This window comes from Herpailurus yagouaroundi, unplaced genomic scaffold (genome assembly GCF_014898765.1).
Source record: "Herpailurus yagouaroundi ecotype Mexico unplaced genomic scaffold, PumYag 210, whole genome shotgun sequence".
Taxonomy (NCBI): Eukaryota; Metazoa; Chordata; class Mammalia; order Carnivora; family Felidae; genus Herpailurus; species Herpailurus yagouaroundi.
Window position 1 is genome coordinate 11,238,393 of NW_024412441.1, and position 27,425 is coordinate 11,265,817.

The following is a 27,425-nucleotide window of genomic DNA, read 5'->3' on the forward strand; positions in this document are numbered from 1 at the left end:
GATATCTTAAAGGCAAGCCGTTTCATTTCCAGAGAGCTTGAGTATAATGTGATTTATCATATCAGTACCATGTAGAGCAAAGATTTTACTAAATTCAGGGAGATAAGGCAGAAAACAATAACTACAATAACCACTGAAATATAGCCTCAAATAATATTGGTGAACTATTAATGCCAGGGAAAGAAATGCAGTGGACAGATCAGTTTCTATAAGGAGTAATCTTGGTTTTTGGGGGTTTTTTTGTTTGTGTGGTGTCTTTTTTTTTTTTTTTTTGACATTGTATCTGTTTCACATCAAAAGGGAGAAGGGCTCCTCTTCATCACCAGCTTCCAGTGCTGTTCTAAATTTAAACAAAAAGATGCTAAATGTGTGCAAGAAAGAAAGAATGGTTTAGTCACATAAACACAGACATCATAATTACTGCCATTAGCATTATACTAGTCACTGAATAAATTCATTTCTGATAATATAGGCCCAAGTAAAAGTTTGTATATCTCGGGGCGCCTCGGTGGCGCAGTCGGTTAAGCGTCCGACTTCAGCCAGGTCACGATCTCGCGGTCCGTGAGTTCGAGCCCCGCGTCGGGCTCTGGGCTGATGGCTCAGAGCCTGGAGCCTGTTTCAGATTCTGTGTCTCCCTCTCTCTCTGCCCCTCCCCCGTTCATGCTCTGTCTCTCTCTGTACCAAAAATAAATAAAAAAAACGGAAAAAAAAAGTTTGTATATCTCTTACATAGTAATCCAAAAAATAAATGGCCTAGGGCTTATATGGTGGTTTCATTGTAGCAAAGACCAAGACCCTTTATTTAGGTCATTATATATCTGCCAATATTACATAACTTCTCTTCAGCTCTTGCTAAGCCATTTACATTCAGCCAACCAGAAGGAAAAGGTAATGGAAAAGGGAAAGGGGCAGGCATGATGCTTCTTTTAAATTTTTTTTTCGACGTTTATTTATTTTTGGGACAGAGAGAGACAGAGCATGAACGGGCGAGGGGCAGAGAGAGAGGGAGACACAGAATCGGAAACAGGCTCCAGGCTCTGAGCCATCAGCCCGGAGCCTGACGCGGGGCTCGAACTCCCTAACCGCGAGATCGTGACCTGGCTGAAGTCGGACGCTTAACCGACTGCGCCACCCAGGTGCCCCATGATGCTTCTTTTAAAAGAAGTTCTGATTACCTCGACTTGTAATCCATTGGCGAGGACACAGGCACATTTGATGCAGGGGAGACTGGAAATTGTCTTTATAGCTGTGCGGCCATATGCCTCACTCAAGTTCTATAGAAGAAGGGTAGAATGGGTATGTGATGATCTGCTCTCAATCTTGTTTCTCCCCTAAACACACACACACACACACACACACACACACACACACACACACACACACACACCCCAACAGCAACAACAAAACCCCCACAAAAAACCAAGTTGCCCACCACTTGTCTCTCCCCTATAGGTTCAATTCCTTTCTTCCTACACATCAAACCACAACACAAGGAGCCACATCAAGGCCTGATGGAGAGGGACAAATATTACCTACCCAGAGATGGACTTTGACCTGGATGCAACTTTGGAATTGCTTCCCTTTTAGGGGGAGTGAATATCCCAAAGAAGACCATTCTTCTTGATGTGGCTCATCATGCTTAGGATATTAAAACATAGAGGAAATGTCTTTTTCTCTCCTCTATGCCAATATAAAATGGTGAAACAAGAATTTAAAACTGATTAAAACTTTTTTTTTTTTTGAAAGAAAGCATGGGAAATTCATAGCAGTTACTGAATGATCACAACCATCAAATCTCACTGGGCAAAAGTGGAGAAAAATCTGTCTTGTACTGAATTAAGTTCCTTGGATAACCCAAGTAGCTCATTATAATGCCCTCTGGATATTTGTGATTATGGTCCTTGGTTTAGTCCTTTATGACACTTTCCTTGTCCTTATCCTTCATAATGAAAATATTGAAAAGTATTTTTTTAGAAGCTAGTTTAGTCCACATCATGATTGCAGGTTCGAGATAGGGTTCTGCTTTAAGGTTAGGAAAATAATAAGCTTCTGTAGGTGGTTTGTTTCTTTGGAAATACAATTTTTAGTAGGCTTCTAGTCAATTCTGTCTGCAGGTAATCGTAAGTAAAAATGTCATAAAAAGATATTTTTTATACTTAAACATACTGGTCTTTAATTTACTGGCTTTTTTTTCTCTCAAACTTGAATGGACTCAGCGCTCCACATCTGAATCTCAGTTTTGCCCCTGAGCTCGTTTTCATTGTCTGGCTGAAAACTCTTGGTAGGAACTGCTTGGCAAAACATGAGGCTACAGTCTCATCTGCTACAAACTCTACCTTTTCAGAGGAACCTGTTCTAACTAGCCTACGTTGTACTGTCACTGGTAGAACTTTAAAAAAAATCAACAAAAAGAAACTAACAGACCTATATTCTGAGGTTTTCACATCAATATAGTTATAAGCTCTATAACTTGCAGGTCTATAATTTTTCAAGTCTGCTTTTCAAAGTCTTAAGCAGCAGTGTAATGAAACATTTGTCTGTATAACAAAGGTCTGCTACCCTGCAGCTTGCCTCTCCTTGCTGATTTCCAACAATCACAAAAAGACAGCCACACATTTTGGATTGCTTGGTATTTTTTTTTCTTTTAGCATTGCTCTTCTGGGTACCATCTGTGTTACACAAATTTGTAAATGTTAGCAATAGAATAGTTAAAAATAGAGGTATTTATATATTTCCCAATAACTATTCAGACATCCAAAATAAATACAGAGAAAGTAGAAGAAAGGAAATAATAAAAACAATAAGAGACATATATTAAATACATAAGTCAAAATTGTTTCTTATAAATGACTTATAATAATGACAAACCTCTGGTAAAATTGAATTAAAACACAGAAGACAAGATAAAAAATCAGAAGTTAATATTTAGACAACAGATGTTGCACATATGAAGCAGTAATAAGAGCATGTTATGAAAAATGTCATTCCAGTAAATTTCAAACTCAAATGCAATGGACCAAATTCTTATAAAAATTAACATCACTGATAGTAATTCAAAAAATAGAAAACTTCATAGACCTATAGATGTTAGAAAAATTGAATTAGTCAAAAATATTTGTGCACAGAAAAATTAAGCCAGAGGTAAATTCCCCAGAGTTCTGTCAAAATATTTAAAGAAAAAAAAAATCTATGCAATCTCTCCTGGAAGAAAAAAGGAAACTACTCTATTCATATAATGAAGCTGGTATTACCTTGGTACCAAACCTAAGAAGAACATTTTGTGAACAACAACAACAAAAAAAATGACATACCAATTTCACTTGTGAACATAGAAGAAAATAGTTCTAAGATATGAGAAGTCTAATAATGTATGACCAAGGTGAGTTTATTCTAGTAATGAAAACTGGTTTAACACTAGAAAATTAACAAATGTAATCCTGCATGATTCATATAAACAAAAAATATAACTCTGGTGGAAAGAGAACAGTTTTGTTCCATAGTTTTGCTTTCATAGCCTCTCATCTAATTTTCAAACCTGAGCCAATTTGTATACCTGGAATGTTGTGCCCAAAGAGGCAGCCTGATCTTGTTTCCATAGGTATAGCCAGTAATTTTCTTTCTATTCTTCTGCTAATTATTCATCTGCAATTATTCATCACACTGACTATATCCCAGAAAGAGGGAAACAGACTTTTCCAGGATAGATGGTAATTTCGAACTGAGATAAACCTTGGAAAAGTGAAATATTTTCTGGTCTACCCACAGAGAGGACATTTATGGAAGTGAGATAAGCAAAATTTTGGCCTAAAACCATTATACAGTGGACCCAGTGAGTGTGCAAAAGCACCTAAGGGTCATTTCCTCAATTTCTGGATGCATCCAAAACATACTCATCCATGAGGAGGATCCTTACATTATCTCACTCACCCAAAGAATAAAGTCTATTATCCTAGAAGGGGCAAGTAAAATACTCTGGAAGTAATGCATCTCTCTTTTTCTTTAAACTGAGATCCATGTTCTTTTATTTACATATTACAAAATAATACATGAACAGATACATGATTATTTTTGCATATTTAAAAAAACATCATTATATAGAGAGTAAAAATAAAAATACCTTTTACTGTAGTCTTGATTCCCCCCTCATATCACACCATGTGGCTCCCCACAGGTAACCAGTGACAATATTCAGCAGAACTGGGAACTGTGAGATCCACTTAAAAAAAATTGTGGTAAAAAAACACGTAACATGAATTCTCTTCTCAACAAAATTTTAAGTGCACATTATAGCATTGCTAACTGTATATAAAGCAAAACTCCAGAACATTTTTTTTTTTAAGTAGGCTCCACACTCACGGGGCTTGAGATCAAGACCCTGAGATCAAGACCTGAGCCAAGATCAAGAGTCAGATGTTTAAGCAACTAAGACACCCAGGCACCCCTACCCCCTAGAACTTTTTCATTTTGCATGACTAATACTCTATATCCACTGAAGAGCAATTCTGTTTCCCCTCCACCTCCAGTCTCTGGCAACCACCATTCTACTTTCTGCTCCTATGAGTTTGATTATTTTAGATATTTGTATAAGTACAATTATGCATAGTATGTCCTCCTGTGACTGACTTCACTTAGTATAATGTCCTCATGGTTTCCCCATGTTGTAGCTTATGACAGGATTTCCTTCTTTTACAAGACATAATAATAACCCTTTGTGTGTGTGTGTGTGTGTGTGTGTGTAATCTGTTTATTCTTTTATTTTGATGGACATTAGGTGTTTCCACCCCTTTGCTATTGTGAATAATGCTGCAATTAATATGGGAGTGCAAATATCTCTTCAAGATCTTGACTTCAGTTTGTTTGGACAAATGCCAACAAATGCAATTGCTGGATCATATAGTACCTCTATTTTGAATTACTGGAGGAATTTCCAGACTATTTTCCATAGTGGCTACACCATTTTAAATTCCTAACAATAGTACTCAAGAGTTCTGATTTCTCCACATCCTTGCTAATGTTTGTTATTTTCTGTTTTTTTAATAATATCTCATTGGGATAATATCTCTTTGTAGTTTCGATTTGCACTTCCCTGATGATTAGTGATATTCAGCATCTTTTCATATAGCTGTTGTTTTTTTTTTTTGTTTGTTTGTTTTCTTTAGAGAAATGTCTATGCAAGTCCTTTGCCTATTTTTAAGTAAAGAAAACTATTATTTTGCTATTGACTTGTGGGAGCTCCTTAGATATTTTGAATATTAACCCATTATCAGATATATGTATTGTGGATATTTTCTCCCATTCCACAGGTTGCCATTCACTCTTTTGATTATTTCCTTTGCTGTACAAAAGCTTTTTTGGTTCGATGTAGTCCCACTTGTCTATTTTTATTTTTGTTACCTGTGCTTTTGGTGTCCTATTGAAGAAATCTTGCCAAACCAATATTATGAAGCTTTTTTTCTATGTTTTCTTGTAGTAGTTTTATAGTTTCAGGTCTTATGTTAACTCTTTAATTTATATTGAGTTGAATTTTATGTATGTTGTAAGATTAGGCCCCGATTTTGTGCTCTTGCATGTAGATACTTAATTTTTCCAGCACCATTTATTGAAGATACTATTCTTTCCCCAGTGTTCTGTCCTGTTAAACAGCATTTGACTATATATGAGTGGGGTTGTTTTGGGGATCACTATTCTTTTCCATCAGTTTATGTGTCCATTTTATATCAGTACAATATTGTTTTGATTATTGTAACTCTGTAATATGTTTTTCAGTCAAGAAGCATGAGGCTTCCAGCTTTTTTTCTTTTTCAGTATTGTTTTGGATATTCAAGGTGTTTTGTGTTTCTATATGAACTTTAGGATCATTTTTTATATTTCTTCAAAAATGCCATTGGGATTTGATAGAGCTTACATTGAACCTATATATCAGTCTGAGTACTATGGATATTTTTAGCAATATTTTGTCTTTGAATCCATGAACACAGGATGTATTTCTATTTATTTGTGTCTTCTTCAATTTGAGCAACATTTTATAGTTTTCAGTGTATAAGTCTCTCATCTCCTTCATAAGTTCACTCCTAGGTATTTTATTATTTTTGATGCTATTGTAATGGGATTACTTTGTCAATTACCTTTTTAGTACTATGCCTTGTTGGTGTTTTCAAGTTTGTTGATTTAGGAACATTTGAGCAGCATCAATTCTCCCAGATTTCTTTCTCAGTGGCTCCCAGGAATCTAGAGTATGTAGGGTCCCCTTAGTGCTCTGGAACAGTCATGACAGAAAACAGTCCCTTGGCAAGCTCCCTGTAAAGATAGAATGTTGGACTCATGTTTCAAGCCCTTCATTTCCCAGGAAGAAGCAGGAGTTTTCTTCTTTTCATTCTACGCTAAGATTATGGCTAGTAAATGAGTGCCAATCCAAACCATCAACTTTATTCTTAGTAGCCCCCAACATGACTTTCTGTCCTGTCAGTGCTTAGATTCAGGCAATACAGAAGCCAGTACTTTGGGTAGCCCCCTCCCTGCCTCCACACAAGTCAAAATATTGGGCACATGTTTTAGTCTTCTCTTTCCATCTCCAGGGTAGAACCAGGTACTGGGAATTTTCTTGCAGATCACCATGCTTTGATGTCTCTGGTTTCATGCTCACCTGGGTTACAGGAGCTTCTTAACATGTTTTCTCCATTTCTCCAGGGAATTAGTCCATGTATTGTTAAGTCTGTATTTCTGTGGGTGGAAGGAGGGTCTGGGGCTTTCTTCATCACCATCTTGCTGACATCATCCTCTGGAAGTAATCCATCACAATAATCTCTTTTTACATCAAAACTATTTATATCCCAGGAAGAATTTTCATCAAAAACGATGCAGATGGCAGTGATTCCTCAAACAGCTTCATTGAATATGCCCATTTGACCAGTATAGAAGAGTCACAATAGGTTATCATAAACTTAATTTAAAAGTGTCACCAATTGAAGCTGCCTTTTTCATCTGTCAAATGCACATATCCTCTATACCAATTAGAAAAAAAAAACCTACCTGAAACAGTCTTTTAACTGGCATAAACAGCAATTTATCTTTATTTATTTATTTTTTTACCTCAGAACTATGCCAACTCTCCCAGTCTATGTGATAGTCAATTTCAACAGGATCTTTGTTAATATCCAGAAGGACATTTTTCTCACCACCATATTGGTGATATGCTGATTAGAGTTGGTGGCAGTAGGTAATAAACACCTTCAATGTTTTTGTAAGACACGTATATGACAGAGTGACATCTAAAAGTTAGGAAAACTCAGGATCTGCTACTTTACTAACATTTCTATTTATCCAGTGGTATAGGGGAGGGGTCAGCAAGCATTTTCTGTGAAGAAATAGATAGTAAATATTTTAATTCTTTTTAATGTTTATTTCTGAGAGAGCAAAACAGAGCATGAGCCGAAGAGGGAGGGAGGAAGGGAGAGAGAGAGAGACAGAGAGAAACAGAGAGAGAGAATCTGAAGCAGGCTCCAGGATCTGAGCTGTCAGCACGGAGCCTGAAGCAGGGCTCCAACTCATGAGCCGTGAGGTCATAACCTGAGCTGAAGTCCGCGCTTAACTGACTGAGCCACCCAGGTGCCCCTAGATAGTAAATATTTTAGGCTTTGTGGTCCATATGGTCTGTATCACAACTACTCAGCTCTGCTAGTGTATTATACATGCAGCCATAGATAACAGTTAAATGAATAAGTGAACCTCTGTTTTAATAAAACCTTATTTATAAAAATAGGTGTCAAACCAGATTTGGACTTATTTTTCTGACTCCTAGTCTACAGCATATCATGATAATGCAGCAAGGTAAAGCTTCTCATTATACCTTGTACTTATCTTTTACTTATTTATCTTTGGGATAATTGATCTCTCAAAGACTGAGGTGACCCACAACAGGTACATTTCTCAAGTTTTCTTTCACTATTGAAAGATTAAATTTTTCCTTATTGATTTAAGTTTCTCTAATAAAGAAATTTCTTTGTAATATACATAATACAGAGTTTTGAGTCTCCTTTGGTGCTTTTGGCTTTCCTGCATTATTTTCTTAATTCTGAAAACATCTTAATGTAAGATTTTGTGTGTTATTTACTAGACTTAATTTTTTCCTAAATTTCATTAAGAATGCAAAGCATATATAAAATTGTCTTTGGTTTCTTGTAGATCATGTTCTCCAGTATGCTTATCCTATACAACTTCCTTCATTTTTTTATTATAAAATCTTTTACATTTTCCATGTTGCTGTTTTCCTTTTTCTCTTTATTCCTTATGAAGAACAAAAATATATGTATGCAGTGTTTATTTGAAATTTCAGGGTGAATGTATTCTGTCCCATTTTTTTAATTCTTTTTTTAGCATTTATTTATTTTTGAGAAGAGAGAGAGCATGAGTGGGGAAGGAGAGAGAAAGAGGGAGACACAGAATCTGAAACAGGCTGCAGGCTCTGAGATGTCAGCACAGAGCCCGACGTGGGGCTCGAACTCATGGACCATGAGATCATGACCTGAGCTGAAGTCGGATGCTTAACCGACTGAGCCACCCACGTGCCCCTATTCTCTCATTTTTATAGCTAGTCCTACCTAAGTACATCATTTACCCCTTTTCAGATCCTAAATTTAAGGACAAGTTCATGTGCACAGGGTTTTCTCACAATGGTGTTGTACAGAAAGCATTTACCTAGTGGAGCTTTGCTGAGATGTGATGAGATGTTCACTTGTTTCCATTCCCTGTTTCTCAGAGTATCATAAGGGAAATTTATTCCTGGAGAGTTTGAAATAGTCTGAGTTTCTTACTTTTCAAAAGTAGCTTATAAACCCTGTAAGTTTTACAATACAGTTCTCCATATACTCTTTATGAATCGACCACAAAATCCCAGCAGGCAATAGTCAGATGCCACTTGTAGAAGGTGATGATTTCAGAATAGATATAAAAAGTAAGATCTTGAGGAGACAGAAATGGGGCCTGGCAGGTGAGCTCTGGTTGTGTCAGAAGGCAGCTTGTGTGAAATCCTGGATTATTGTTAGATTTTCTTTTCATCCTCACAGGCTCCAAGGCTCTGATGCAGTAATTAACCATATTTATGTGTGGAAACCATCTATTATGTTCCTTCATTGTGGCAGTGTTTCTATTTCATAAGCATGAGTCTCTTAAGGAGCCCTTTCCAATTTAGTTTATCTGCAATGTAATTAGAGGGTCATTTCTATATGAACAATGTTGTACATATAGTAATACTCAAGAAAGGATAACTGCTTGCTATTGGCACATGATTTTTGACATTCTTAGTTGACAACACTATTTGAATTTTCCAATTATTTTCTGGATGTTTTTGATCTTTCCATGGCACATCCCCCAACTTAGATGCGTGAGTCCCAAATTTATACATATGAAGCAGATTAATTTCAGCTTCCTGGTCTCCCCCTTTAGAATGCCTGATTTAGTAGAAATCAGATGGAACCTAGGAACCACTATTTACAGCAAGTCTACAAAATGATCCTGACATGGGAAGATGGGGGAAAACTTTGTTAATTTCATAGTATTTTGAAGATTTTGAGTGTTTCAGATCAGATAGAAAAACATCTGCCTTATTGAATATAGTTTCCAGGTTGCTTCTAGATCTTGGGTTGTCATGTAGAACAGCTTGAGTATAGACTGGTATGAGAACCTCCTACCTTGCAGCCAAAAAGTGAGTTCTGCCAGTCATTTTAGCTGCAGGCTGGGCTGTCAAAAGATTAGAAGTGGTAATTATTATCCCCTGGTCTGAAACGGTCTTTATCTGCAGCTGAGTAGCTCTTAGAAGAGGTAGAATTGTCACCCTTTCTTTGAAAATAGCAAAAAGGAAATGTTGCCTATTTGATTTTTAATGCTGAACTTCCCTGGATCCTTAGAATCAAAGAGCAGGTGTATTAGCACTGGGTGGCATTTTCCTTCACAAAGTGTGGTTTGAGATACAAAGAAAGGGGAGATAATGATAAGCAGTGATCCCTGAGCGAAATCTCATTCTTTTCCCATATGCTGGTACAGTATTCTGCTCTAGTATATTAGGTCAAGTCCCTTTTTATATTTATTAATATTTTCATTTCATAGCTAGTCAGGGTATCAAGTTTCACATATTTGTTACTTCCTGTGTTAAATGGCATTTTATTCATTTTTTCTGCTAAACTACTTTATATGGGGTGAGATTCAGAGTTAATACTCTGAAAATTAGTATAATTCCTGGGTTAAGTAATATTCAATAAATATTGCTTAGATTCTAAACAGAGCATCTGTCTCCTATTTTCCAGAATTTTAGAGCATCAAGACTACTTCCTGGGGATTCTATTTATTAAAATGGGCCTTGCAAGATAAATTTGTCTCTGAAGGATGAGAATAAGTCTCATATTTTCAAGTCTCATCCCACAGTCTTGTGTATTGCTTTGGAAACAAATGCTTAACTAGGAATGGTTACCTAATTCCTAATTATACTACTTCACATAGTCACTGTAACTTGATACACTATTAACTTAGCAAACTGTCATAGCTCTTATCACGTGTACCTCATTCTACCTTGCATCACTGTTATTTGCAACTCCAGCTTTTTCTTCCCTACTAAACATTGAGGTCATGTATTGATATTTTTATATTTTTCCTGCATTTGTGCAGTCTTTTGGCTATGGCAGATGCTCAAGATCTATTAAGTGATTTGACTGTGTTTATTTCTGTATTGATCTTATTGTTATAATTAGTATTTTAAAGATGTTTCCATTATCATCATTATAAATTCTCTCTAAAAGGAATATTGAGGGATGCCTTGGTGGCTCAGTTGGTTGGGTGTCTGACTTTGGCTGAGGTCATGATCTCACGGTTTGTGGGGCTAGCCCTGCGTCAGGCTCTGCCCTAAGGGCTCAGAGGCTGGAGCCTGCTTCGGATTCTGTGTGTGTGTCTCTCTCTCTGCCCCTCCCCCACTCATGCTCTGTCTCCCTGTCTTTCAAGAATGAATGAATGCTAAAAAAATAAATAAAAGGAAGATTGACTAATATTTTGATTAACCAGAATTCATTTTATAGTGAGAGCGATATTTAATTACAAATAATTATCTAAAGAACTAAGTCCTTGTAACTAGATTTCCAATTATAGCCAAAATATACCTGACATATATGAGAATATTTATGAGAAGTGAGTTCATATTATTTCAGTTTATTGGTAAATAAAATTCTAATTGATGAAATAATCAAGAATTGGAAGGTTGTAATATATTTCTTAAATCTGTTTCACAGTTTACATTTCACATGGCATATCTATTCAGTATGCCATTGTTCATATGAAAATAACACTATAAAGTTTATTATCTATTTATATGGGGGTTATAAAACAGATAAGTATATCATCATGCATAAACATTTATTAGCAGCCTGATATACACATGACAATGCACAATGCATTGATACAAGGAGGTATCCATCTACCACCTAGGGTCTTGTAGCAATGATCAAGAAAAGAATGATCTCAAAATAGCATGTGCATGTCAAGGCTGCCTTTGTTTAGCCTGGTAGATCTCATTTTGGGCTTTTTCTTAGTGCCTTTCAGACCTTCCCTAGGTAAGCCAGCTTGCTGTCATTGCTCTTTGTATGCACAGTCGTTCTGCCCTGTTTGTAATTGTGCTGTGGCAGGCACTTAATAAAGCATCCTTCCTGCTGCCTTTGAGCCTGTCAGCCAGCAGTTGTTTAGGTATTCTGTTATCATCCATCTCCCCATCTGCCCTACCCAGAAGAGTTATGCTTCAGTAAGTATTGCTTCAAAGTGGATAGACTGGCTGTCCTCTAGGATTTCATTGTTGGTGATCCTGCCTCACCATTTAATTAAATAGAACTTCCCAATGAAGCTTCTCTGGAAGCCATTTGTAGAGTCCTGAGCCACATGAGCTCTTGCCATTCTGTACACTGTGACACCTATGTAGACTTCTAGTTTCATTCAGAGTTCAGGATGAACTAAGCTAGCCACTTCTCTTCCAGCTGAAGACACCATGATCTATCTGGTTCCTTTGCTTGAAGAATTTTTATACATTTATCAAATAATAGTTGGTGTCAGACACAGTCTGTATGTTTGGGATGTTCATTAAATATAATTAAACTCTGTGTCCCAAGGACCACATCATCTTGTAATTAGGGTAAAATGTGTTAAATGCTATAATAGAGGTTTATGAAATATGTTTTGGAAGTACAGAGGAAGAAGGAACTCTGACTAACACATAGAGTAGGAGGAGTGAAGCAAAGATGAAACCAGCATTTAGGAGTCAGACATTGTAAACTGTGTTGGCAAAAGGCCCACTCATACCAAAAGTATAAAGGCAACTCTAAGAAAGGATATATGTACCCAGTGAAAGTTCAGTATAGAAGCATGTGTTAGCTCTCCCAGACCATAATTTATCTCAATCTATCCATAACCGAAGACCCCAATCTTATAAATTTACCTATGAATAAAAATGTGCCAAGAGTATAAGTGATTTCCCTAGTGCACACAATTAGTAACATCTTTAGGTCTAAAATACAGATTTTCTGACTGAAATGTGGTTATAAAAAAAGAGGGGGATATCTTAAGGTTAGAATGATTTGAACTGTAATAAACCCCTCTGTCAGTCCCTCTAGGAAGGCATTTTTTGGATACATAATACATAGGAACTGGGATTTGGAATTAAGTGATTTCTCACATACCAACAGTGGGAACTCTAAGGTATGGCTAGGTGTCTAGATTATAGTGAGTTGAGAAAAGTAATGACATTAATTCCTTTTTAGTCATAAACACCATTATACATATCAGATAAAAGCCAATCTCAAAATTTGAATAATGCTTACTATTTTTTTTATACAAACCAATAAATGGTTAAAATATTATGTCACTGGAGAATAGTTTTAGCCTTTACTTATTTAACTTTTCTGTGATCTCTGACACTGTTGGCTACACATCTTCCATTTTCAAAACTGCTATTTATATTTACATTTTGGATCCTAATTTACTATGTCCTGGTTTTCTCTGTTTTTGCCTTCTCACCACACTCTGTTCTCTTTCCTTAAATCTTGGTGTTCATCAGGTCTACATCCTTAGCTCTCCTTCCCTTTTTTGTTTTTTCCTCTCCACTGTTGGGTAGGGGGTGGTCTTACCTAAATGCATAACTTCTCAATGAGTTATTTTTAATTGGACCACGTGACTAAACCTAGAAAGTATCCAACTGCTTTTTCTGCTTGAATGCCCAGATGGATCTTAATCCAAACATTTTTTTTAACTTCCAGTGTAGTTAACATACAGTGTTAAATTAGTTTCAGGTTTATAATATAGTGATTCAACAGTTCTATATATCACTCAGTGCTCATCAAGATAAATGTACACTTAATCCAAACATGTTTAAAGCCTGATGTTATCTTTTTCCTCAGACCTGTTACTCCTCCTTTGTTCCCTGTCTTTGGAAATAAGAACACCAATTGACCCCATTGTCCACATCTGAAACCTGAGAGTCATCTTGGACACCTCCCATTTGCTCACCCCCTAGTGACCCCATGCTCTAAATTTTACCTTTCCCTACTTTCTACACCCTTTACCATTTTGTTTTTTTTACTCATGCTTTTAGTGTCTTGACTGAATAATTGTAGCTGCCATATAACTTGTCTTCTCTATGCCTACTCCTCTCCTCTCCACCTCCCCCCGCCCAACTCAGGATCTGCAGAGACCTTTATAATACATAAATGTGATTACAGTTCTTTAGTTTTCTCTGGTTTCTGCAAGCTTCAAATTCAAATACCTAATCTTAGTCACAGGGCTTTCAGAGTTTACCTCTGCACTAATCTCCTTGCACCATCTCATATGCATCCTCATCCCATGTATATCAACTGCTTTAAGATCTGCAAACATATTGAGCTACCTCGGGCCACCACCCCTTCCCTTGGAGCCCCTTCCCAGCTGTTTTTCTTTTCTCCTGTGATGCCATTCACCTCCTTCCTCAGCTAGTACCTTCCATTTATCCTTCAAATCCTGGCTTAAGCACCATCTTCTTGAAAAAACCTTCCTTGACTTAGGATTTCTGCCCCTCTTCTCCAGTGGCATCTGGTGCTTAACTCCGTCCATGTAATTCATTATCAAACTATAAGCTCCCTGAGGTCAGGAATTTATCTTACTTGATTTTGTATGCTGAGCTCACAAGATAGAACCTAGCATATAGACAAATGAAGATCTCATTTACAAGAGCATGGTGAAAGAAGCAGAAAAAGAATTATAAAAATGGATCTTTTTAAAGACGCCTCTCAGACAGCCGGGTAGAAATACAAATGTGAGATTGACAATAAGTGGAAAAAGCTGGCAGGTAATACAGGTTAGAACCCTTGTTGATTAAAGAGAGGGGGTGTGTGAAGAGAGGTAATGCAGAAATCTAGCCCTGCAGATATACTGTGACTCCATAATTAGTCCCTTGAGGGATATTTATTTTAATTTAAATGAGCAGGAATTTCTGTTTATAGCTGCTCAGTAACATTTTTAGTGTCTTCTGTATACAGGCCCTTTGCTTTTCCCCAGGACAAAGATGAGTAATAAGGATGCTTACAGCCAGTGGAAAGCAAGACACTTGTACAGTGCAGGGCAAAGGGGGTTGGGTGGCTCTTAGGATAGTGGTATATCAAATGACATAGAAACAGAACACTGAGACAGTGCTTGTTTTCAGGGGAATGAAGATGATTGGAAAAGTATTATTAAGGAAAACCTCATAGAGGAGAGGACACCTCTAATGACTACTGAAATATAATGAGAGATTTACCATTTAAAGAAGGGGAAAAAACGAACCACAAGAGGGAAGACACTAAAGCATATAGCTGTAGGGTGTGTATAGAAAATAACTACTTCAGTAATATTAGAGCATAACTTCTTCTAATGGGAAAGTATACAGCTTCCTTTGCACAGCTTCTAGAAGGTTAGCTGTGGCCATGCGCTGGACAGTTGGTGTGCCATGATGAGAAGTTTGAACTTAACATATAATAATCAGGTAACTATGAGAGGGTTTTACTGAGGGAAGTGGCAAAGTCATATTTGCAACTTAGAATGGACCACTCTGGGTAGAATGAAATGGATGTACTAGAGATGGGGAAGAAGCAGAATACTGCAGAGAAAGACCCATCAAAAGACTTGAGACTAAACGAATAAAATGAGTAGAAAGGCCACATCCCAAAAACAGTTAGTAAGTAAAACCAGCAAAAATCAGCAACTGGAATTTCTAATTTGTATTTATTTACACATCACATCTTTGGCTAACAGATTTCCTTATTGCTTGGAGAAATTTTAACTTTGCAAAATTAAACAGCAAAAGGATGCTAAACATTCACTAGTAAGTATGAGTGCTGTTCTGCTCTTGAATAAAATTTAGGCCCCAAGAAAAATACACTGTATGAGTCATTATGAAGTGTTCACATCACATTGCAGCCATACCGTGAGTTCATTCAGAACTGACACTCCTTGGGGAGCCTGAATGGCTCATTTGGGTAAGTACCCAACTTCAACTCAGGTCATGATCTTACAGTTTGTGAGTTTGAGGCCCGCATCAGGCTCAGTGCTGACAGCTCAGAGCCTGGAGCCTGCTTCAGATTCTGTATCTCCCCCTCTCTCTCTCTGTCCCTCCCCCACTCACACTCTGTCTCTCTCTCTTAAAAATAAATAAACATTAAAAAAATTAAAGAAAAAAAAGTTGATACTCCTCTGGGCCCTTGATTAGATGTACCTGACATGGTTTATTTCTTACATGAGGAAATGTGCTTTCCGTTAAAGGTTCCTGGTAAGTAGTGCAGGAAGGCATTCTGATACCATGTCAAGTACAATGTACGTTTTGCTAATTCTGTCTGGAGATTTTAAGTCAGACTGATTTAATGAGAAAGGCAAATTACTAAAGTTGAATACATAATATATTAAATGTATTTTTCATTATTGAACAAACAGGGAAACAGTAGCAAAGTTTTTTATGTCTGAGAACATTTTAAATATATTTAATCAAAAGATAAGAAATTTTTATAATTATATTTTCTTTTCATGCCTATATGTTCTTTCTATGTACAATTTGTAATAAAGTTAAGAATATTTTTAGGTATACAAAGATAGCACAGAGAGTTCCCATGTATCCATCATCCAGTTTCCCTAATGTTCATTTTTATATTTTATATTTGTAAAAAGTAAGAAATTAACATTGGCATGTTGCTATTGACTACAGACTTTACTAAACTAAACTCACTAGTTTTTCCACAAATGTCTGTTTTCTGTTCTTGGGTACAATTCAAGATACCACTGTATTTAATCATCATGCCTTCCCTACTCTGTGACAGTTGCTCAGTCATTCTCAGTTTGCATGATCTCGAGCATTTGAGGAGTACTGTTCAGGTATTCTATACAATATTCTTCAGCTTGGTTTTGTCTGTTTTTCTCATGATAACTTTGGGGTTATGGGTTTGGGAGAAATAAAGACCATAGAAGTGAAGTGGAATTGTGGTATCCTATCAGGGAATTTGTGATAGCAACATGACCTCTCACTGATGATGTTAACCATAATCACTTTTAAGGTAGTATCTGCCATAATTTTCCACTGTAAAGTGATTATTCTTCCTTTCCATACTCTGTTCTTTGGAAGAAGTTGCTAAGTATAGCTCACATCCAACGTAAGGAACATTATGCCTCAACTCCTGGAATAGGAGATATCTGTGTACACTATTTGGAATTCTTCTCTAAGGAGGATTTGTCTCTCTGCCCCCATTTATTTATTTATTCAAACATTTATATCCATATGGACTCAAGGATATCTATCTTATACTTCGGGTTTTAATCTAATACCGTCTTATTTTGTTCATCAAATTGTTTCGTGTTTGGCCATTGGGAATTCTTTTAGTGGGCTCCTGTTCCCTTTAGCATGCCCAAATCATTTTGCTTTTTTAACACTTTCATTACTGTATAACCCTACAGGATGTTCCAAGCTCAGCTTGTATAATCTCTTCCCCTGCCCTAGAATTAGTCACTTCTCCAAGGAGTTCTGGTTCCTTGTGTTGGAGAATGATATTTAACAATCAAGATCTTGATGACCCTGCTTTTTGAAAACAATTTTTCATTGCTTATCTTGTATTCTAATAACAAACCAGAAAGGTCATCCTCCTATCATCCTTGTCCAAAGGGAAGTTATGACTTAGAGAATTTTTAAAGTATATGAACTTCCATTCTCCACTATTGGGAGTTGAATCATAACTGACTCACTGACCTGGTGGTGCTGGTGTTGGCATTGTTTTGTACTTATGCAGTTTGGTTATGAAAAGTAATTCAGGGATTACTTTATGTATCATTAACTCCCTTCGTTTTATAGAGGAACCAAATGTAGCCCTGAGTATGAAGCATATGCCCAAAGACAACACAGCAAAGGAAACTAGTTCTTTACCTTTACTGAATCAAATGTTTTCCGTGTTTACATTCAGTGTGTGTTTACTCATACCTTTTAAATCAGCGAGACTCAACCCTGGCTCCTTCTTGGGCATATTTAAAAATCCCTATGCCCAGATCCCACTGTTGGAAATTCTGATTTTAGAATGTTCTGGAGTAGTACCTAGCAGCTAGGTTTTTTTAAAGCCTTACAGCCAGGGTTGAAAATTGTTGCTTTAAATGAGCAAACTTAATCCTGCCAGGGCTCAGATATAGCAGACTATGTTTTCTTTACTGTGACGTTTCTGAGTGATGTTGGATTTATATTGTACAACTTGACACCTCAAGTCCATCAATTTAATTTGACAAACTTGTGTATCATTTACTTTGTGCTTAGCACAGGGATGGATTCCCTGGGGAGGAAAAGATTAAGAATATGAATCAGTTATAGTCTCTTCCATCTAAGAGCTTAAATTAACAGGGGTATTGATATGGATACAAATAAGTAGGATAAGAAGAGAGACAGGTGAATGCTAAAAGAAGCATGAAGCTCCAGGGAGGGAAATGGGGGTTCAAAGGAATAAGGAATGTTGACGTAAGTGGATAAAGGAAGAGGCCCCTTCCTTCTGAGACTTTATTATCCTCTATGGATAGCCTTTACCAAAACTGTAGCTATCCATGGAAGCCAGAAGTCTTACTATTTTGTATGAAAAGTCTATTAGTATCATGCATTAGTTAACATGGTTACTGCCCTGGTCATGATTAAGCTCCCTCAAGCAGGCGATGCTAAGCATACCATGTTAACAATGAATCCAGCTCCAAGAAAACGTATGTTATTTTTAGGCATCTTGACTGAAAATTGCTTTGTCCCATCACCGGGCAATGCTTTTATTACTGTTTTTACTGCTGGTAAATTAGATTGCATGTTGTAGAAATTATGCATAACTGCACAGTTTTTAATATTTGCTACTGTAATCATTTCTGTAATTATGATATGGAAGCTAGTGCTGCAAGCTGTTCCTGTAGATGGCTATTTCACTGAGCTCTAATGATGATATCTACTGAAAATTCTCTCTGCAAAGGCCCTGCTAGCAAGTGCCTCCCTGGTGATGTGAGGCAGATAAGCTTTATCAGTTGCTGTTAATGAGCTTGATTTATGATGTTGGTGGTTTAATCTGACAAGTTATTTTGGGTTTTAGACATTTACATTCCAGCCTTTGGTATTTCCTTCCCCATCCCTTAGGGGAAAGAAAGAAACCTGTTAGAATCTAAAACCAACAGGGTAATATTATTCACATACCACATTTTCTTGTAAAAACTCTCTCCTAGGTGCAATGTCAAGTTGTGTAATACATACTAAGAACAAGACACATGAAACTGTTAATTGAATAAAGACAAATTATTAATTGTGGAATGGCTTTATGTTTGCTCTGGGAGTTGCCTAAAATACCACAATTAATAGGTCCATTACCAATTTTCACAAAGTGAGGTGATGCCTCAGCAGCTGTTGCTTCCCTGGTTGAGCTTGTGGTTTATCATTAGGTTATTCTGCCTGATTCATACTGTTGCCAGAAAATGCATATGTACACAGAGTGTACATCCCAAGGGAAACGAAAACCCTAAACTGGCCTTACACATAAATAAGGAGGGCAGTAGCCCATAGTTGTGTGATCTGTGGGGTCTGCAGGAGCATTTGCTCTCCCCCAAACCCATCCTCCCAACACCAGCCCAAATACCATGATGTCTGGAGTTCTGCCACATGAGCTTTGGAAATAGTTTTGCTCTCTTTATGCTCCTGCTAAAAAATTTTAGCAGTAGGGGAGACTAACAGATGAAGTTTTCACAGGCTTATGTAATATTTTGCTCTCAATGAATTATGTCAACTTGGCCAAAATGGGATGGACTGCCTCCAGCTGTAGTGAATTCTTCTACATTGAGGTGTCAAAACAAGAGTCTAGAGGATGTTGGCAAGCATTCAGGAATTGAATTGGTATGAGTCCACTAAGTACTATACACTTTTCTTCCAACTCCGAGTTTCTATCATTGCATCAGTCAATGAAACTCTCTGAACCTTTGCCTTACCTATAAAATAGACTACTAGGATTTCTTCATTCTCTTCAAGCTTAATTCAAGTCTTACAGTATGAGAGAATAGGGTAGGCAAATATGTAGAAGACGTGTTAAGAGGAAAAGAGAAAAAAGGATTTTCAAGAATTGGCTTTACTACCTTTATAAAGGAGATGTTGGTTTCATTTTTCTTTGATGGGTAATAATTCACCTGGAGTCATTAGAGCGTGGATGCCTATAGAATCCTCTGAACTCAAAGGATACTTTCCCTGTCATCTGTTAGGTAATATTGGAGAGTGGCATGCTTTATGTCTTTGCCAACATCTGAAAGTCTTTTAAATAAGAAGGAGATAGCATCAGCACAGGGAAGTCACCTCTTAACAAGTCCAACTGAAGTTGGACAAACTTTTCAAACTCTTATCCACCCTTCTTGCTACCTTTTTTTCCCCCTAACTCCTCTTTTGTCATAATCTGAATAGTGACCGACAACTCAGTTTCTGATCTTTTTTGCTATCTTCTCCACCTAATTTCCTGTTTCCAATTCCTCCTTTATAACTTTCTCTGCATTTCTTTGTACACAGCTCTCTGGTTAAGGAGTAGATTATGACACTAAAATGAAAGCACACAGCATTTTTTCCCCTTGCCAATGATCAAGCCTGAGATTCAACTGAAAAGAGTTAAGGAAATACATTTTTTCAATGGGATGCCATTTCCACAATTCTTCCCCTAGAACACCTTGCTTTCTTTTTATCTTTCTCTACACACAAGCTCTTCTTTTTCATTCAGCTTTGTAAAATGCTGATGAGGGCATTGACCCAACTAAAAGCAGAGATAATTGGAGAAATTCATTTGAGTGTTCACCTTCTAATTTTCATTTGTGAGTACCCTGTTTATTAAGAAGAGCAGCATTCTTCTGACCCTCTTGATTTTGTATCATTGGTAATGTTCCCCCTTGTGTAACTATACTAAAACTAAAAAATGTTTTATGAGTTAGACCACTAACAATGACATCATTGGAACACTGTCACCTAGGTAATAGAATAATTACCATAGCAACAGAGCCTTTATCTTTTAGTAGCTATAAAAATTTGACAGATGGGAGAGATTGATTGAAGATTTAAAGCAGGACATAAATGTAACATTTCTTAGTGGCCAAAGTCATAGTCATCTCTTAAAAATTAATATCTTTTAATAAAGATAAATTGAATGTGAGGTATATATATCTCTATTTACTTCCAAAGTTAATTTCACTTTTGAGTAAAAAGAACATTTTATTCTTAGAAAAATTGAGATTAGATTATCAAATACAGGTACACTAATAGAATGTTTAAAAATTATGAAATTTTAAGACAATAGTAGCAAAACTATAGAATGATTGTTCTTACTAAATTGAGTAAACATCTGTACTTCCTGTAACTATAATCCCCATCTTATGAAAAATTCTGTTAAAATATATTTTTGACTTTACAAGTTTCAGTTGACTTAAATCCTCGGTGTGTGTGTGTGTCTGCACATCTGTGCATTTGTGTGTGTGTCTGTGTTTTCCTTTCCTTCATAGTTAAACAACGTGAACTTGATGTGCATTTTTTAGGCGATGCATCACAACCTAGACGATTTGATTTTGTTACCTAAATAAAGAGGAGGTAGGTCAAAAGGCCATTTAGATATTTCTTATTTCTCCACCAAAAACTAAAACCAAATGTGGGTAGTCAACTTAGTTTCTCATTCTTAATTCACTCATCTCTGAGAAAATTATTAGTTAGGGGTGCCTGGGTGGCTCAGTTGGTTAAGCCTCCACCTTTGGCTCAGGTCATGATCTTGTGGTTCCCGGGTTCGTGCCCTGCATGGGGCTCTGTGCCAACAGCTAGGAGCCTGTAGCCTGCTTGGGATTTTGTGTCTCCCTCTCTCTCTATGCCCCTCCCCTGCTCACACTTTGTCTCTCTCTGTCTCTCAAAAAGAAACATTAAAAAACTTAAATAAAATTATTATTTAGTAGGAGAAGTGGGCCCAGTTAATTGTCTTATTGAACTTGTTGAAGGTGCCAAAAGTACCAGCAATTTCATTGCCAAAGAAGTATAGGGCACTAGGGGAGAGATCTGAATGAAAAGAGAATGCTTATTTAGTAATGTGTTTCTTGGACTTTCCAGAAACTGAGGAGTAAGTTCACTAATAAAATCATTTATGCTTTAAAAATAATTATTTTGGCTAATAAACATTTATGTATCTTTTAATATATTTACTTATCAATGAAAGCCTTGGGAAAATAAGCATTAGTATATATTAATCTAACAATACTTATAGACAGCACTAATACTTTCAGGATTTTTCCGTTTTGGCTCCTACCTTACTCACTGAAATTTTTATAATAACTTGAAGATTGATTATTAATATTTTTCATGATGTAAACACAAGACAAGAAGAGAACATAAGTCTAATCTACAACAGCCAGAATCTACCACGTGTCTTTGTTTCTGCCCTTAGAACAGAAAGAAGATCCCATTCAAATCCACTATAATAAATTGCTTTGTGGGATAAGGTGGTGTGTGTGGGGGGGGGTGTATTTGTCAGAGATTTTTCTTGAGTTCTCTTGTAGTCTTTACAAACTGAATTATAACTTTTCCATTTGCTCAGGCAAGGAAATTAAGGTTCATTTCATTCATCGGGTACAGAGTTCTCCCATAAGAAGTCATGAGCAGATTGTAAAATTAGTCAGACCTCAAGAGGTTACTCGGGAAATTAAAGTCTTTTACTTCAAGCTGACCTTGATGCAAGGCTATGAAAAGGATAAAACATGGGCTTTAAAGTAATAGAAACATATTGTAATATTTGGACCACAACTTACTATCTGTAAGACCCTGTTCCTTATGCCCATAGTTTCTAGTTAGAAAAATTAGAGAATTAGAGTAATATCTACTTTTAGAGAGAGAGTGAGCATGCACATGTATGTGGGGGAGGGGTAAAGGGAGGGGTGATGAGAGGGAAAGAGAGAGAATCTTAAGCAGGCTCCACGCTCAGTATGGAGTCCAATGAGAGGCTTGATTCCATGACCCTGGATCATAACCTAAGCCAAAATCAAGAGTCAGATGTTCAACTGAGTGAGCCACCCAGGTGCCCCTAAAATAATACCTACTTAGTAGGATTGTTTGATGATATAATCATTTATAGTGGATGTAAAGTACCTAGTAGAGTGGGTCATAGTGGATATTCACTAAATATTGACTCCCTTCCCTTTGTTTTTATAATTTCACAATATAATGGTTCTAGTTGTGATTAATATTAGAACTGGAGTGAGTTGAAGAAGGAAATGATCAATTTAAACCCAGTGTGAAATACACATGCCCAGGGCAGAGGGAAGCAATGGATGGCTAATGAGCTGATACATAGTGGCAGAGCCCCTGAGTAAGATATGCAAATGAAATTCCCCCTAAGCTTATTTCATAGATCAATAGGCAATATTGGAATTAGTTTCCTCTTTGTTTCAAGAACCTTTCCTTAGAGAAATTATGGAAGATAAAATAAAATTTTCCTGATTGAAGTTGTGGCTATGCCTTTGGCAGAGCTATTGCAAGTCAAGGAAGAGAAAGTACAGGTCCTAAGAACCAGGGTCCCTGATGCAGAGGATTGGGGAGAGGAATTCTCCAGATGAAGGGAAAGAGAAGACCCACCCAGGATACCACTTGTGCATCAGACCTAAAAAGCAACCAGACAAGAAGGAACACAAGGTTGGAAGACTCTAGAGATATGATCCAAAAGAAAAAAGAGAGAGAGAGAAGTAGCAGAATATGGAGATAACTTGATGTTTGGCCATATTAACAAGAGTTTCATAAATTTTACCTCTCCAAAATTATACAATTTTTTGAGAAGACCAGAAAAGTGATATGAGTAAATGGTACTGGGGAATTTGCATAGATTAACTATAAATGTTGAAAATTGATGACTAAAGAAGTATCGATATAAGTTTATTATTTATTTTATTTCAAAGAAATAGCTCTCTGGTTCTTGAAAAAGACATTTTTGGGTTGCAGAGAATTTACAGCTCAAAGGGGTAGGGAGAGAATTTACAGTTGTACCTTTCTAAAGCAATTGCTTTAGAAAAAGGAAGGACAGGGGCCAATACTGAAGAATAAACCTGTCTAAAGTGTAGTCACACTGAGGCTGACTCAGGCACTGAGAATAGAAAGAAGGAGAATTTAATTTTATATGAGGCTAATAGGACATTGAAACCAAAACAGAAAAGAACTTACTGAAAAGGAAAATTTGGGCCAATATCACTCATGAATATTGAAGCAAAACTCCTAAACAAAATATTAGGTACTGTATCTAGGAATACATTTTAAAACTATGTTGGTTTTATCCTGGGAATGAAGAGTTGAATTTAGCTTTAAGGATCTTTTAATGTAATTTACCATATAAACAGATTAAAAGAGAAAATACACATGATCATCTCAATATTTGCTAAAAAAAAAAAAAAGCATTCTATAGAATTTAACACCAATTCATGAGTAGAAAAGAAAAAATTAAAGAAGCTACCAAGAGAAATTTTCTTTTCCTAGTAAAGTATATTTACAAACCCTACAACAAATCATAATAATCTAAACATTAGAAGCATATCTATCATTGTTAGCAGCACCAAATATAAAAGAATTATAACAATAAGTATAAATAAAGATGCTCATGATTTTTATGGAGAAAATCATAAAACTTTATTGAAAGACATTAAAGATGACCTACATAAAAAAGAAATATCATGTCCATTAATAGTTTCAATATCATAGAAGTAGCAATTCTCATTAAAGTAATCTATATGTTCAATAAAAATCCAAAGAAATCCTGACAGGGATTTTAATGAAATTGAACAAGCTGATTCTAGAATTAATATGAAAAAAATTCAAGAATAACAAGACATTCCTGAAGAAGAACAGAGTAGGAGGACTTGCTTTTTAATAAATCTTATTATAAACCCATTTTATTGAAGAGGGGGGTCATTGATAGAAGAGTAGATTAATAAACAAATAGAATAGAAAGCCCAATAACATAAGTCTCACATATATGAAAAATTGACCTATGAAATAAATGGTATCACAGTTAATTGGAGGAAGGATTTTGAAAATTGTTGTAGAATAATATAAGACATACAGGTAAAATAGAATTTGTTCATATAATAACAAGAATGAGTTTAAAGTGATTGTATAACCTAAATGTGAATGTTAGAATATAACTTAAGGAAATACCTTTGTGAGAAGAATTTCTTCACCAAGACACAGAAAAGATAAAACATAATTACAAAGTGGTGAGTGTAAGTAGATTAATTATTTTAGTCCACCCAAATACACCATTTAACAAGTTAAAAAAAAAAAAAAGGTAACCAGTTAGAAGAAGCTATTTGCAAAACCTAATTATCAAATGACTGGAATACAGAATATATGAAGTGCTCCTCCAAATAAATGAGAAAAGGACTAAAAAAATTGAAAGATGGTGAAATATATATTTATACTTCCTTATAAAGTTAAACATATGCTTGCCATATTACCATATAATTCCTTGGTATTTACTCAAAACTGAAAACATAAGATCACATTCCAAAAACATGCAAGTAAATGTTCTTAGAAGCTTTATTTGAAATAGTTCCAAAGCAGAAACAGCATGAATGCCCTCCAATGGGTGAATGTATCAACAAAATGTGGCATATCCATCCATGGAATACTACTCAACAATTAAGAGGAAAGAATGGTTGATATATGCAACTACTTAGATGGATCTCATTGGCATTAAGTGAATGAAAGAAAAATCAAATTTCAAAAGGTTACATACTATGTAATTCAATTTATGTAACATTTTCAAAATGGCAACATTACAGTGATGGAGAAAATATCAATGGTTTCCAGGGGTCAGGGTTGTTGGAAGGATACTAGAACTGCAAAAGAATAGCCCAAGGGAGTTTCTTTAAGCTGATCAGACAGTTCTGGATCCTTATTGCGGTAGTGATTAAACAAATCTATATTTCATAGAATCCTTCACCCTCGCACACATACACATAAATGCGTGGGAAAACAAGTAAAATCTGAAGAAGGGGTGCAGTATATTTAGTATGCCATTACCAGTATTATGATTTTGATAATTGTATTATGGTTATGGAATATGTTATCCTTGAAGAAAGCTGAGTGAAGGCTCTAGCGCACGAACTCTCTATATTATATTTTGAGCTTCTGTGTGAATCTGAAATTCTTTCTAAATAAAAAGATAAAGAAAAGAGAACGTAAAAGCCAGCTTGAAATATCTCCTACTGGCCAAATCTGGGATTATTCAAACACCAGAATAATGACAGTAAAAGAATATGTCTTCCAAGAAACAGTAATACAGAATTAAAATTGCAATAGTTTATTAGGGGAAGTACCTAGGAAGGATAAAGAAGAGACAGAGCAGAAGTAGGCAGGGAGAACCCCACATGCAGTGAAAAACTGACTCCTGTGAAGGGGAGATGGAAGGGAGTTGGATGGAAAGTCTCATACTGCAGTGCAGCTCTGAGAAAGTCTTGTCCAGGCTCATGTCCAGCCCAGAAGAAGACTGCATACTTACGAGAATTTAGTACTGGGCATAAACACCCCAACTATAGTACCTATGCCCATCACTGACCAGGAGCAGCCCTATGGAAGCAAGGCTTTGGCAGAACATACAGCGATCAGGTCTTCAGGGGCAGCAACTGGAAGCTGTCAGACACCCACATTCTCAGAACAGATTCTTGTTAAAGATCTGAATGGTACATTTCTGTGATCACACAAAATAGAACTTACCTAACTAAAATGAGTCCATGAATCCAAACTGAAAAAATTTTATAGGGGCACCTGAGTGGCTTAGTCAGTTAAGCATCCAACTCTTGATTTTGGCTGAGGTCATGATCTCACAGCTCATGTGTTTGAGTTCCGCATCAGGATCTGTGCTGACAGCCCAGAGCCTGCTTGGGACTCTCTATCTCTCCCTCTTTCTCTGCCTCTCCCCTGTTTGTGTGTTTGCTCACACTTTCTTTCTCTCTCTCTCTCTCTCTCTCAATCTCTCTCAAAATAAATAAATATTAAAAAAGAGAACTGATTCTTGAAAAAAATCATACATAGATAAATGAAAAAACTCTTTTTTAAATAAAATGCCAATTGATAAACAGAGAAGAAATGCACCACTTGGCCACCATCATAGTAAATACTGATGATTCAAATAGTAAAAACTGATGATTCAGGCAACAATCATCAATGGATGCTAAAATTAATAACTAGAGGTTTGAGGAGGAAAGAGCATATTTATATAGTGCTGTTGGTGGGAATGTAAGTTGGTACAGCCACTATGGAAAATGGTATGGTGGTTCCTCAAGATAATAAAAACAGAATTACTGTACGATCCATCAATCCCACTTCTGGGTATATATTCAAAGGAAATGAAAACAGATTCTTCAAGGGATAACTGAACTCCCATATGTAAATGGAATATTATTGAGCTATGAGAAAGGACATCCTGCTGTGACAATATGGATGGATCCTAAAGTTATTATGTTAAGTGAAATAAGTCACACAGAGAAAGGCAAATATGCATAATGTCACTTATATATGGAATCTAAAAAAGCAAAACTCAGAGGAACAGAGACAAGTAGTTACCAGGAGCTGTCAGATGAGGGGGGAAAAGGACACATAGGTCAAAGAGTATGCATTTCAAAAAAAAAAAAAAAATTAAGGGGCACCTGGGTGGCTCAGTCGGTTCAGCAGCCAACTTCAGCTCAGGTCATGATCTCACAGCTCGTGAGTATGAGCCCCGCATTGGGCTCTGTGCAGACAGCTTGGAGCCTGGATCCTGCTTCAGATCTGTTTGGGTTTTTTTTAATATGAAATTTATTGTCAAATTGGTTTCCATACAACACCCAGTGTTCATTCCCACAGGTGCCCTCCTCAGTACCCCTCACCC

At 36.4% G+C, this 27,425-nt stretch overlaps 1 long non-coding RNA gene across 2 annotated transcripts in view; it reads right to left on the bottom strand.

Annotated features, from left to right (window-relative positions):
* Positions 1 to 234: 234 nt before the first annotated feature.
* The window catches only part of LOC121016203 (uncharacterized), a 29,351-nt gene continuing 2,160 nt past the window's right edge, over positions 235 to 27,425 (bottom strand). Inside the window, exons 1-4 of one of the 2 annotated variants that reach the window (XR_005784160.1) lie at positions 6,126 to 6,288; positions 4,118 to 4,216; positions 1,176 to 1,274; positions 235 to 340 (exon numbers count right to left, since the gene is read on the bottom strand). This is a non-coding gene — a long non-coding RNA (uncharacterized LOC121016203). Of the gene's footprint in view, positions 341 to 1,175; positions 1,275 to 4,117; positions 4,217 to 6,125; positions 6,289 to 27,425 lie in introns of those variants that run through there. The other variant, XR_005784161.1, reaches the window with a different exon arrangement.